Consider the following 14,877-nt stretch of genomic DNA (forward strand, 5'->3'; position numbering starts at 1 on the left):
CGGACAGCCAGACGGACAGACAGACCACAAAGCGATCCTATAAAACTTCAGTTTTTACAAACTGAGGCACAGAGCCTCAATGAACAGATGAAGGGTGACTGATTCTTTCACAAAATTGAAAACCGCAAACCAAGAGGATGGATCAGTCTGGTCAGACATATAAGTGATCGCTACCGTTGCAATACCCGAAACAACACAAAATTATGACGTCTGTCAAGAGGTGGCGAAATTAAATTTCCCGACATTTTCAAGGTGATTGTCAGTAACTTTTTACGTTGTAGCGAGCGAAATATTAACACATTGAAATCGTGACAGAGCGACACGACGCAGCAGTTACTGCAGTGGGCCTGCAAAGTTCAGATTCCTTTCCCTTCCTTTAGGTTTCCAGTGGTTTTCTTAAGCCGCCTAAACTAATTACCAAGCAGGGAAGGGCGAAGCCGATTTCGTACCTAATTCTGCGTCAGCATAAGCTACCGCTACATCTACATACATACTCTGCAAACCACCGTGAACTCCATGGCAGGGGATACTTAGCTTGGCTACTATAGTATTATGTGTCAGTACTATTGCCAATGAAATCCACGCGTTGCTTGTTGTGCCGCCATACAGCGAGATCTTGAGAGATGGTGGTCCAGATTGCTGCACACACCGGTATCTCTAATACATAGTAGCACGTCCTCTTGCACTGATGCATGCTTGTATTCGTCGTAGCATACCATCTACAAGTTCATCAAGGCACTCTTGATTGTCCCATTCCTCAACGATGATTCGGCGTGGACCCCACACAATGGTTGGTGGGTCACGTCGTCCATAAACAGCCCTTTTCAGTCTATCCCAGGCATGTTCGATAGGATTCATGTCTGGAGAACATGCTGGGCATTCTAGTTGAGCGATGTCGGAATCCTGAAGGAAGTCATTCACAAGACCTGCACGATGGGGGAGCGACTTGCCGTTCGTGAAGACGAATGCCTCGTCATTATGCTGCCTGATCTGGTTGCACTGTCGGGCGGAGGATGGCATCCACGTATCGTACAGCCGTTAAGACGTCTTCCATGACCACCAGCGGCGTACGTCGGCCCCACATAATGCCACCCCCAAAACAGCAGGGAAGCTTCACCTTGCTGCACTCGCTGGAGAGTGTGTCCGGGTTGCCTCCAAACACGTCTCCGACGATTGTCTGGCTGAAGGCATATGCGACACTCATCGGTGAAGAGACCGTGATGCCAGTCCTGAGTGGTTCATTCGGCATGTTGTTGGGCCCATCTGTACCGCGCTGCATGGTGTCATGGTTGCAAAGACGGACCTCGCCATGGGCGTCGGGAGTGAAGTTGCAGCCTATCGCACACAGTTTGAGACGTAACACGACGTCCTGTGGCTGCACGAAAAGCATTATTCAACAGGCTGGCGTTGCTGTCAGGGTTTCTCTGAGCCATTATCCGTAGGTAGCGGTCATCCACTGCAGTAGTAGCCCTTGGGCGGCCTGAGCGAGGCATGTCGTCGACAATTCCTGTCTCTCTCTCTCTGTGTATGTCCTCCATGTCAGAACAACATCGCTTTGGATCACTCTGAGGCGCCCGAACACTTCCCTTGTTGAGAGCTCCTCCTGGCACAAAGTAACTATGCGGACGGGATTGAACCGCGTTATTTACCGTCTAGGCATGGTTGAACTACAGACAACACGAGCCCTGTATCTCCTCCCTGGCGGAATGACTGGAACTGATCGGCTGTCGGACCACCTCCGTCTAATAGGCGCTGCTCATGTATGATTGTTTACATCATTGGCCGGGTTTCAAATGGTTCAAATGGCTCTGAGCGCTATGGGACTTAACATCTGAGGTCATCAGTACCGTAGAACTTAGAACTACTTAAACCTGACTAACCTAAGGACATCACACACATCCATGCCCGATGCAGGATTCGAACCGGGGGTGAAGAGCCTAGAACCGCTCGGCCACTGCGGCCGGCTGAGCGGGTTTAGTGACATTTCTGGACAGTGAAAGGGACTGTCTGTGATACAATATCCACAGTCAATGCCTATCTTCAGGTGTTCTGGGAACCAGAGTGATGCAAAAATTGTCTGGTGTATGTATTTGTTGCTGGATAGAGTGAATATCGAGACAAGAGTTCCTATTAGAAATGACTACTACTCGCTTTTCATTACAATCTGTAGGAACAAATGTAATCGGAATAGACAGACTTACTGGTAGGTGAGAGTTGGTTACACTACCACATTTCATACTGGTCGAGTACTTTCGTACTTCCCACGGCCAGTGTTGTGAATTTTTCGCAGAGATTTTGAGGCTAGAATGTTTTTTTTTTTTTTCAGTACTGAAACCACGAAGTTGGGATTTGGATTGATGTGCTGCACACAGTTAGCACAGTATTAAGCACTTACATGTTATACACATCGAAGGCAGGACAGCAGTATAATGGTGCTTCTCGCCTGGCAGCCGTATCTTCTTGCGGCGGAGTGCAGCCGTTGCCTAGCAACAGCGGCAGCAGGCAGCAGGCAGCGGCGTAGTTTCGGCGGTGACCTCCACGGCAGGAGACGCGCAGTCGCTGTGTGTAATCAGCCGGCCCGGCACGTGCGCAATCGCGTGTGGCCCAGGAGCGCGACACCCGCTCTGAGAAGCGTTCCGAGGCTCACATGGGACCAGTCACGACTCACTACACGTTCCAGTCAGCCGCTGCCCAGTTTCTGTTTCTTTTGCCCGTAGAAGACGTGCGCAGCTTCATGTTTTGCTGGGAACAGTGGTTCTTCCGAGGTACCCATTGAGGCGAACATTTCAAACATTTCTCGTCACTACAGTTACCAGCCAATTTACTTGCTTATGAACATACTAGACAGAAACCGAATCATCCCAAGGAAACGATGCGCTAGTACAGTGTGACACCGTTTCCACAAGGCCGTGCTGAAAAGTAGTGCCTCCGAACTTTGCAGGTGAAAACTCTCAAAACCAGGCAACGCCGGTCAACCGTTTCTGTATGAGAAATCGGTTGGAAATTTTCCTCATGTCAGCACGTTGTAGGTGTCGCTACCGGCGCCAACCTTGTGTGAATGCTCCGAAAAACTAATCATTTGCAAATCACAGCATCTTCTTCCTGTCTGTTAAATTTCGCGTCTGTAGCACGTCATCTTCGTGGTGTAGCAATTTTAATGGCCAGTAGTGTACTTAAGAAGTCTTCAAGCTACTCACATATCGGGGAACCTACTCCGTTTGCACGGACTACCGTTATCAGTCTGGAGTGAGACAGCTGTCAACGCTTTCCGGAAATCTAGGAGTATGGAAACTCCTATGGTTCGTAACATATCGTGCGAGAAAAGGGCAAGCACAGATTCGCACTAGCGATGGTGCTTCTTAAATCTGCGCTGATTTGCGTACAGAAATTTTTCTGTCACAAAGAATTGAATATATTTGAAGGCAAAATATATTGAAGAATTCCGCAGCAAACTGATGTTGATGTGGGTCTGTAATTTTTCGTGTTCGTTCTTTTATCCTTCTTACATACAGGAATCACTTGTACTTTTTTCCAGTCGCTTGGGACTTGGCTCTGGGCGATAGATTCGCTATAAATGCATGTGAAGAAAGGGGGCAGTGGCGCAGAGACTGTAAAACCGAATTGGGATTCCGTCCGGACCGGGCGACTTATTTGTTTTCAACTCTTTCTGTTCCTTCTCATCACCAGAGATGCTTATTCCTCTGTCCTCCGTACGGGAATGTGTGTGACAGTCAAAACATGGTCTGTACAATACACCTGTGTGAATGACTTTTTAAAAGCGAAATTTAAAACTTCATCTTTTCTTTTGCTATCTTCTATTGCCACACCAGACTGGTCGACGAGTGACTGGATAAAAAACTTCGACCCGCTTTGTGATTTTACGCAGGATCAGAATTTTCTCGGATTCTCAGCAAGATCCTTCGCTAAGGCCGGTATTAAACAGTCAAATGTACTTTCGCGATGTTCCTTCGTCAAACAAAACGTGATAGTGTAACGAGGAAATTTGTCAAATGTAGCGCCTCGGCTTAGATTTGATTAAAGAAAGAGTTCGTCTTCTGTTATTGCATTGAGAATGCAACCGCTTGGAGCGCAAGCATCGCTACATCTCTGGGACATGTAATGTTTATCAATATGGGTTCGAAAATTGCTTCGTGCGTCGCACCTACAACAAAATTGATAGAAGTGTACGAGGCAGACAAAGCACTCTATAGCTTGCGGCATCCCGAATGGAAAAATAGAGTAAGAAGAAGCAACAGAAACAAAAAAATTGCAGAGGCCATTAGCCGTGAAGTACGGCCAGGACGTACCCCAAGGACATAAAGGAGAAAATATATAAATTTTGTAGAAATAAAAATATTTTTAATGGCTATAGTATGTACTGAATAGTTATTTTCCTTCATATATTTCTCCCTCAGTCCTTTATAAATAGTTTCACGCGTTTCTAGTATTACTTTCGTCAATGTGCACAGTGGTATTCGAGTGCAATACTGTAAAGTAGAGTAGCTTTCCCCTGTTGCAAGAAATCGCGATGTTACGTTAATTCTCTCTTTTGCGGGTACAGCATTTCATAACATGAGTAGGCACTTTCTTGAGCACGTATTGAAATGTACTCTCGTCCACTCGCAAGCGCTTTTCATACGACTTCGCGGCCTCGGCTTGCAGCTCCCCTAACAGATGGTGTTGGCTGCTTTTAGCATCTCGTCGTGAAACCCGCGGCTTCACCCAACTAAGTTTCCTTTTCCTTGACTTCTGTCCTTTTTCCAAATGTAAATACAGTGCAGCTGCATTACATGCAATTGCAGAACGCAATACAGTAATAAGTCTTCGTCGACCATTCTGAAGGAATTATGATGCCAAAGCTCTTTGTCGAAGAAAATTTGATAACAGTGTAATATCCCTATTTGCACCACGTCAAACATCTTAGTCAAAGAAGATATGATGAATATTTGATCACATTTCTTTTTCAAAGAAAATTTCGACTTAGGTATGACGGCGTAAGATGTATGCTTCGCGCATCGATCTTTTTAGAGACGTTGCCTTGTCAATTACATCAGTTCGGCGGGGAAGATATTCAACAACTGATTTTCATTTATGTTTTATCCAGCTGAAGCAACTCGTTCATGATTAGAACGCGAAAAGCTATCACATCGCGCGGTTGTTGATTGCTGCGATTCTCGAGCTGTTCCAGATAGTCCCATACATTTTCTGTGGGATTAACATCAGGTCGGTATATGATAGCGTGCCTGAATGCTCGCCAAAACAGAAACATATTCTTGCGGCCCGGCGCACACGGCTGTTGACATCACGCAACACAGAATGTACACGGCATACTCACCACGAAGATGTGGCAGAAAGGGCAACACCGAAAATGTTGAAATCAACACGCTGGTTCATGCATAGGTTCTTAAATGAAGCGTCCCAAGTCATGGTACGAAAGACACCTCCTAAGAAAACACAGAACCACCATAGGGCTCCTTTGATTTGTATGAACTCAAGAGTTGCGCTCGACGCCATATTAAAACCAAGTAGAAGCGAAATGATAGCTGCTTGCTACTGCGGCAGGAAATGCACATTCTTAAGAAACAGAGTTAATCCAACCGACTAAATGAAATCTTTTACGAAAGCAAACCCTAATGAAACAAGTTGTAATAAATTTTTAGTTAAAAACTTATCACTTAGCTTTTAAATTCATTACATTAACATATGTAAGTTGCAAACTGCCACTGCTTTTAGCTTCAGATGACACTGATGCTCCTTGTTGGGTAAATATCGGCTTTTTCCTTGCACGAATTTATTTTAATTCATGAGTTTCCTTTTGTGTGACTTTGAGCTGATAAATTAACTTCACTTCCAACAGAAACAGCTGTTACAAGACACTCTGCTGGAGTTTCAGTGTGTGTACCAGCGCTGGCTTTGTCACTCATGTATTCAACTTTAAAGCAGCACATTTGCTTATATTTCTGGATGAAAATCCGTTAATAAGGGTGTGCAGCCATCCGAAATTGATTCGAAATAAATTGGGGTGCAGGGATAGCCGATGTGGTCAGCTCTGCGTGTTCGGTCAGAGAGCTGGCTGGTCTCTGTGATAAAAAACTGAGTGAAGGGATCAATAACGAACTTCAGCGGATGTCATGTGGTTTCAGAATGCAAAAAAAGTCGTTAAGACGACCGCCAGCGGTAAGCGGGAATCTGGGTTCGATTCCTGGACCGACAAAAATTTTCATGTATCACTAATAGGTTGCATATCTAGCTGATTCCAAGATACCTGCAGTTAGTGAAATTATTTCCAATCAACATACGTATTACTTTAAATGAAGACAGTAGGCTACATTAAAATTAAATTTACGCAAATGTTTTGGTTTATGCACGGCCCAATAAGTTCACTCTAACATATTATATAATATGAATCTTATTCGTTTACTAATGACGGCTGACGAGTGTCACAAAGAATCTTTTGTCAAGCTTTGTCCTAGGTATGTGATGTGTTTCAGCTTTTCCATTATGTAACTGTTGATGTGGAATGTAGTCTTTTCCATCAGTTTCTTCCAGCAGTAGCTTTAACAATAAATCGCGATCACTAATTTGAGAAACTTGCGTCTTTTGCATGAACTTTTCGCCGCTGAGCTGAGGGCTACTTCTACGTGACGCCGTCAGGCAGCGAGCTCTAATAAAATATTACAACTTATATTTTTTCCATACCGTCGTGACATGTGGCTTTCCCTCCAACTTCAAAAACAATTTCGATATGTTAGTTACATTAAGTACAAAGCAATGTATGACCTGAAATGAACCAAACGTAAAATAACCAGTGACCACATTTTTCACTCCAAAACCTTCAAATTTGATGCTGCCGAGTACTAGTAAACTAAGTATCACAGTAACTACGATCAATATCAAAATAAAAAAATAGGCACTTCATCATCTAGGTATTATATGAAACTATAAGATAAGAAAGAAAGAAATATTGTGCTTCACGTAGTTTCATCAGAATCGGACGAGATCATGTACAGTTGTGAAAAAACGTCCACGGCGTAACAATTCGTTTCTAATTTTTTAAAGGAAATGGAGAACCTCTACCAAATAAGCAGCGTCAGGAGTTTCCGTAGCTGTGCTTCATTTGCATACAGTATTTTTTACAGCTTAATGAGCTTTTACTGTTTAAGGCAAGAAAATAGGAAAACTCATTTTTCTCAAAAAAATGGTTCAAATGGCTCTGAGCACTATGGGACTTAACATCTGAAGTCATCAGTCCCCTAGAAATTAAAACTACTTAAACCTAACTAATCTAAGGACATCACGCACATCCATGCCCGAGGCAGGATTCAAACCTGCGACCGCAGCGGTCGCATGGTTCTAGACTGAAGCGCCTAGAACCGCTCGGCCACACCGGCCTGCCATTTGTCACTTTACAGCTATTAGCCACTACGTGCTAATCGCTGTTTCCTCCTTATTGTGATCTTTTCTCTTATTTCTCCTCCTCATCCACCGGTACTTCTAACTTTAACAGTACACCAAGCGAGTGTTAGCTCGCAGGTAAGCCCAGCAGCTAAAACGTACAGTTAATAAAATAAACAAAGCGTATCCGTTCGCCTTTGGCTTCAAACACAGTTGTTTACTTGGTTTCAATATGGCAGGTTTCGCGCACGCACATTGATTCCAGGCGAATTTCCATTCTGTATAATGCCTATTCTGTGACCATACCCGCCTCACACTCTGGGTTAAACGCTTCCTTCATTCGGCCAATGTTACATTCGACGCCTTGCATTATTTCAAAAGATGGAAAATCGTAACTCGTCCATCTACACTACTCACATCCGATCAGAATTAGAGGTACCCGACACCTAATTCCCATTGTATGTAGTTCCCTTCGCAATGTCAGCGCACTGACCGACGGCGGCAATCCCTGTCGTGTTTGAAATCACTTGTCATCGGCAAGGTGTGACAGTCGTCCCCGCTCGCTGTCGGTTAGGATCTTTCTACGACCACTGTTCTTACGCCGTGTTACATAATTGAGAGAGGTGCATCATGCCTCGTAGACACGTTTGATACTCCGCGTTGACACACCAACTATTCGGCCAGCTTCACTCACGCCGGGGTCATGGACATGTCCAGACACGACAGCTCGTTCCTGCCACTCTGTTGTATCTTTACGTACGTCCGCTCTTAGTACGGTGATTCCATACAACCGACTGGATATAAATATCGCTTCCCTGTCACGGCTTACGTCAGCGGTGGTGGGGGAGGGAGGGCGGTCACGTGTCTGCCTGCTGCCAGTTCTACACCATGTGGAGCGATCCGAAGGTTATATAAGCACCAGGACGAGTCAAAAGAAAACAAGTGTATTGCTTTGTCATGCCAAAGTACTATGAAACTGTATTTTTTTACTTCAGCTTCTCCGCATCTCAACGAAGATTTGGACGTGACCAAATAACGGAAAATCGATGTTTTGCGAGGCAACATATTTTTTTTTTAATACTAATGGTTACTTCAAATGCGCTACAACTACTGGTTACTATTTCCGATAGAGAATGCTCGTAGTATCCCTGTATCTTTGTATAGGATACCTCAAAAATGTGTACCAACTTCTAAATATCAAAGAAAATTTATTTTCGTATCTGTAAGTCCACTTTGCCCATCTCCGTAGCTGAGTGGTCAGCGTAGCAGGCGAGGCGCCCTTTTGGGGTATATGATCCTCATCATTTCTCTTGTCTGTCTTTGGAAAGCTATATCACCGGTTTCTCTGATATACAGGGAAAGAAAACTGGAATTCTACGGATCGGAGCGTGGAAGGGCAGATCCCTTAATCGGGCAGGTAGGTTAGAAAATTTAAAAAGGGAAATGGATAGGTTAAAGTAAGATATAGTGGGAATTAGTGAAGTTCGGTGACAGGAGGAAAAAGACTTCTGGTCAGGTGAATACAGGGTTATAAATACAAAATCAAATAGGGGTAATGCAGGAGTAGGTTTAATAATGTATAGGAAAATAGGAGTGCGGGTAAGCTACTACAAACAGCATAGTGAACGCATTATTGTGGCCAAGATAGACACGAAGCCAATGCCTACTACAGTAGTACAAGTTTATGTGCCAACTAGCTCTGCAGATGACGAAGAAATTTGAAGACATGTATGATGAGATAAATGAAATTATTCAGGTAGTGAAGAGAGACGAAAATTTGATAGTCATGGGTGACTGGAATTCGAGTGTAGGAAAAGGGAGAGAAGGAAACGTAGTAGGTGAATATGGATTGGGGCTAAGAAATGAAAGAGGAAGCTGTCTGGTAGAATTTTGCACAGAGCACAACTTAATCATAGGTAACACTTGGTTCAAGAATCATAAAAGAAGGTTGTATACATGGAAGAATCCTGGAGATACTAAAAGGTATCAGATAGATTATATAATGGTAAGACAGAGATTTAGGAACCAGGTTTTAAATTGCAGGACATTTCCAGGGGCAGATGTGGACTCTCACCACAATCTATTGGTTACGAACTGTAGATTAAAACTGAAGAAATTGCAAAAAGGTGGGAATTTATGGAGATGGGACCTGGATAAACTTACTAAACCAAAGGTTGTACAGAGTTTCAGGGAGAGCATAAGGGAACAATTGACAGGAATGAAGGAAAGAAATACAGTAGAAGAAGAATGGGTAGCTCTGACGGATGAAGTAGTGAAGGTAGCAGAGGATCAAGTAGGTAAAAAGATGAGGGCTAGTAGAAATCCTTGGGTAACAGAAGAAATATTGAATTCAATTGATGAAAGGAGAAAATATAAAAATGCAGTAAATGAAGCAGGCAAAAAGGAATACAAACGTCTCAAAAATGAGATCGACAGGAAGTGCAAAATGGCTAAGCAGGCATGGCTAGAGGACAAATGTAAGGATGTAGAGGCTTATCTCACTAGGGGTAAGATAGATACAGCCTACAGGAAAATTAAAGAGACCTTTGGAGAAAAGAGAGCCACATGTATGAATATCAAGAGCTCAGATGGAGACCCAGTACTAAGCAAAGAGGAGAAAGCAGAAAGGTGGAAGGAATATATAGAGGGTCTATACAAGGGCGATGTACTTGAGGACAATATTATGGAAATGGAAGAGGATGTAGATGAAGACGAAATGGGAGATACGATACTGCGTGAAGACTTTGACTGAGCACTGAAAGACCTGAGTCGAAACAAGGCCCCAGGAGTAGACAACATTGCATTGGAACTACTGACGGCCTTGGGAGGGTCAGTCCTGACAAAACTCTACCGTCTGGTGAGCAAGATGTACGAGACAGGCGAAATACCCTCAGACTTCAAGAAGAATATAATAATTCCAATCCCAAGAAAGAAGGTGTTGACAGATGTGAAAATTACCGAACTATCATTTTAATAAGCCACAGCTGCAAAATTCTAACGCGAATTCTTTACAGACGAATAGAAAAACTGGCAAAAGCCGACCTCGGGGAAGATCAGTTTGGATTCCGTAGAAATGTTGGAACACGTGAGGCAATACTGACCTTACGACTTATCTTAGAAGAAAGATTAAGGAAAGGCAAACCTACATTTCTAGCATTTATGACTTAGAGAAAGCTTTTGACAATGTTGACTGGAATACTCTTTTTCAAATTATAAAGGTGGCAGGGGTAAAATACAGGGAGCGAAAGGCTATTTACAATTTGTACAGAAACCATATGGGAGTTATAAGAGTCGAGGGGCATGAAAGGGAAGAAGTGGTTGGAAAGGGAGTGAGACAGGGTTGTAGCCTCTCCCCGATCTTATTCAATCTGCATATTGAGCAAGCAGTAAAGGAAACAAAAGTAAAATTTGGAGTAGGTATTAAAATCCAGGGAGAAGAAATAAAAACTTTGAGGTTCGCCGATGACATTGTAATTCTGTCAGAGACGGCAAAGGACTTGGAAGAACAGTGAACGGAATGGACAGTGTCTTGAAAGGAGGGTATAAGATGAACGTCAACAAAAGCAAAACAAGGATAATGGAATGTAGTCGAATTACGTCGGGTGATGGTGAGGGAATTAGATTAGGAAATGAACCCCTTAAAGTAGCAAAGGAGTTTTGCTATTTGGGGAGCAAAATAACTGATGATGGTCGAAGTAGAGAGGATATAAAATGTAGACTGGCAATGGCAAGGAAAGAGTTACTGAAAAAGAGAAATTTGTTAACATCGGGTATATATTTAAGTGTCAGGAAGTCGTTTTTGAAAGTATTTGTATGGAGTGTAGCCATGTATGGAAGTGAAACATGGACAATAAATAGTTTGGACAAGAAGAGAATAGAAGCTTTCGAAATGTGGTGTTACAGAAGAATGCTGAAGATTAGGTGGGTAGATCACGTAACTAATGAGGAGGTATTGAATAGGATTGGGGAGAAATGAAGTTTGTGGCACAACTTAACTAGAAGAAGGGATCGGTTGGTAGGACATGGCCTGAGGCATCAAGGGGTCACTAATTTAGCATTGGAGGGCAGTGTGGAAGGTAAAAATCGTAGAGGGAGACCAAGAGATGAATACACTAGGCAGATTCAGAAGGATGTAGGTTGCAGTAGGTGCTGGGAGATGAAGGAACTTGCACAGGATAGATTAGCATGGAGAGCTGCATCAAATCAGTCTCAGGACTGAAGACCACAACAACAACAACAACACAGGGTGTTACAAAAAGGTATGGCCAGACTTTCAGGAAACATTCCTCACACACAAATAAAGAAAAGATGTTATGTGGACATGTGTCCGGAAACGCTTACTTTCCATGTTAGAGCTCATTTTATTACTTCTCTTCAAATCACATTAATCATGCAATGGAATCACACAGCAACAGAACGTACCAGCGTAACTTCAAACACTTTGTTACAGGAAATGTTCAAAATGTACTCCGTTAGCTAGGATACATATATCCACCCTCCGTCGCATCGAATTCCTGATGCGCTGATGCAGCCCAGGAGAATGGCGTATTGTATCGCAGCCGTCCACAATACGAGCACGAAGAGTCTCTACATTTGGTACCGGGGTTGCGTAGACAAGAGGTTTCAAATGCTCCCATAAATGAAAGTCAAGAAGGTTGAGGTCAGGAGAGCGTGGAGGCTATGGAATTGGTCCGCCTCTACCAATCCATCGGTCACCGAATCTGTTGTCGAGAAGCGTACGAACACCTGACTGAAATGTGCACGAGCTCCATCACGCATGAACCACAAGTTCTGTCGTACTTGTAAAGGCACATGTTCTAGCAGCACAGTTAGAGTATCCCGTACGAAATCATGGCGGAGAATCGAGGAAGTACAGTACACACTGACGACACTAAAATGAGTTCTAACATGGAAATTAAGCGTTTCCGGACACATGTCCACATAACATCTTTTCTTTCATTGTGTGTGAGGAATGTTTCCTGAAAGTTTGGCCGTACCTTTTTGTAACACCCTGTATATAGAGAAAAAAAGAAAGAAAAAAATTGGTTTAGATATATACATATAAGTGTGTGTGTGTGTGTGTGTGTGTGTTGCCCGGAACGCTACTGAGGGTGGACGAATCATCTCTCACACTAAAAACATCACCTTCAGAATTAGATGATGCTTGGTTCCTAGGTTTTGGCGGCCTCTACTTCTTGGCTCCCATTTATTTTCGTCAATACTTCAAGAGGTTTCTTGTTTGGAGACCAGGTTAGGACTGCTGTAGAATCTACTTTTCTTCCCCGGTGCCTGGGCTCTTCTTTATTTGAGAAACGGGTGAGATTTGCAAAGGTGTAATTTCAGATGTGGCGGAAGATGTTCCTGCCTCGACTTCAACATTAGGCTTTCCATATTTAGAAGCCACGGCACCTGCAGGAGACAAGATGCTGACATGGCTTTCAGGTGCGACACTTATAACATCCAGATATCTCGAGTAGTTATAATGCCCATCGACAATCAGAAGCACCGATGATTCTGCTGTTGGCTTCACCTTACTTAGTAAATGTTGAAAGAAATCAGCGAAGAGCTGGCTTTGAATCCGTACAGAGGAATGGCATGCAAGAATTGACCCAGGTTGGGCACCTCTCATTAGCTGATTGCTGCAGTTCTTAAAAGGAACTATTATCATTGTCGGGGCAAAATTTCCTGTAGCACTCACACAGGTGACAACGATCAAACGTGATCCTCGCTCTGCAGAGAGATGCCTGCTACTTGTCGCTTTCCAATTGTTGCAACGACATGAGAACTTAGCTCTGCACAATGCTTACACCAGCTTCATCGACACTTTGTATTCGATCCGGCGGAAAGCTGTTTTTCTCCATGTCTTCTGAAAGCAGAGAGAAAAATATTGACATATTTTCTCTTGTGAAACCTAGAGATCTATTAGATGACTGCGGGCTTTCAAATAATATAAATGATGTGATGTGGCGGCCCTCAACTACGTACCCACTGGCTCAAAGTTGAAATATTAAAAGTTTTGGCTGGTTTCGTTGTGTAGGAGCAGTATACAATATTAATACAATACAATACAGTATACAATATTAATATACACATGAACCGAATGGTCGAAGGTTCCTATCACTCGGAAATTGCGAAGTTTGAACGTTATATTGAAATTTATAAATGAAAGATTGCAATTAGGTAAAATCTGCAGGTACCATTTTAACGACTTCAAATGATGGGTACAATAGCAGAAGTACCTTTAAGAATGCCCTTTATTACTGTAAAACGCTTACTGGTGTCGATGATCCATGAGTTAAATAAAACGTAAGTTGGATAACAGGGAAATAATAGATTCCTGCTTCACGTAATTAGTTATGAACAACAACACAGCTCGCGAGGTATTCACTTCTAAACACACACTACGTCTTCACTGCAGAAGCCACGAAAGTCTCACAAGAGCACAAGCCGCCACTACGAAATATTTCTATCTCGCACGTCCACATACAAAACTGCTCCACTCTCCAGGTCCTTCCCACGGCTGAGCGTGCGTCGCGCCGTACTGTCCAGGACGCTCCATGTCTTCTCCCGCTCCACTGTTCAGAACTGCCCTCCTGCGCTCTCCCGTACTGATCAGTCCTCCACCACTTCGGTAGTCGCCTGCTGTAGTAACGAGCGCTGTGATTGGCTAGAGCGCTCCCACCATGTCTTCAAGCCAATGCACACTCACAAACATAACGAAACACTTTCGAAATACTGGATTTACATTTAAATAACTTTAAATTAAATAAATATTCCTACGGCTGGACCATAAACACGCTATAACACACATTACTAAATACATAAACAAATCAAATAAACATATATCGTAGGAATAGAACAGAAGTAAGCCAGTAGCCTAATGTCTCTCTGCATTTTCATACACATAGTAAATAATTTACCATTTTCTTCATGAATAGTATACATCGGATATAAACAAAGACATAGATGAATAAGATTTATATAGGCATGCTGCTACCGTTTTTTCGTGTAACTGTTGAGTACTTATGACCTGAAGCTATAGATAGTAATCGGCCACTTTGACCTCCAATAACTCATGTACTATTCAAGTTACATGCCTGTAATTTATACCAATTTAGGTTTACACTAGGACAAGTCGATCTACGAAATCGGATGAACCGTTTAGATTTTGGAAATTCGTTGCTGGGCGTTACTTGTATAATTTACAGTCAGGTGCTAAATTTTAAACTAATAAAGATATTGAAAATCTGATTACACCATCAGAATCTTCTTGCAAATAATGGTAATGTACATGTCTCTTTTTGAGGTATCATGAGTCATCTGGCAACTATTAATTTCTATACGAACTGTGAAATGTCTGCCATTAAGGTTTCACAAAGTCCGCATCATTGGCACTCCCGGCATGTCTCCTTCATCGACACAGTGTCACCACGCAATTCGCAGCCATGCGGTCCCTGGACCCAGGCTAACGTTCGACACCAT

Source organism: Schistocerca gregaria, chromosome 2, assembly GCF_023897955.1.
Source record: "Schistocerca gregaria isolate iqSchGreg1 chromosome 2, iqSchGreg1.2, whole genome shotgun sequence".
Classification (NCBI taxonomy): Eukaryota; Metazoa; Arthropoda; class Insecta; order Orthoptera; family Acrididae; genus Schistocerca; species Schistocerca gregaria.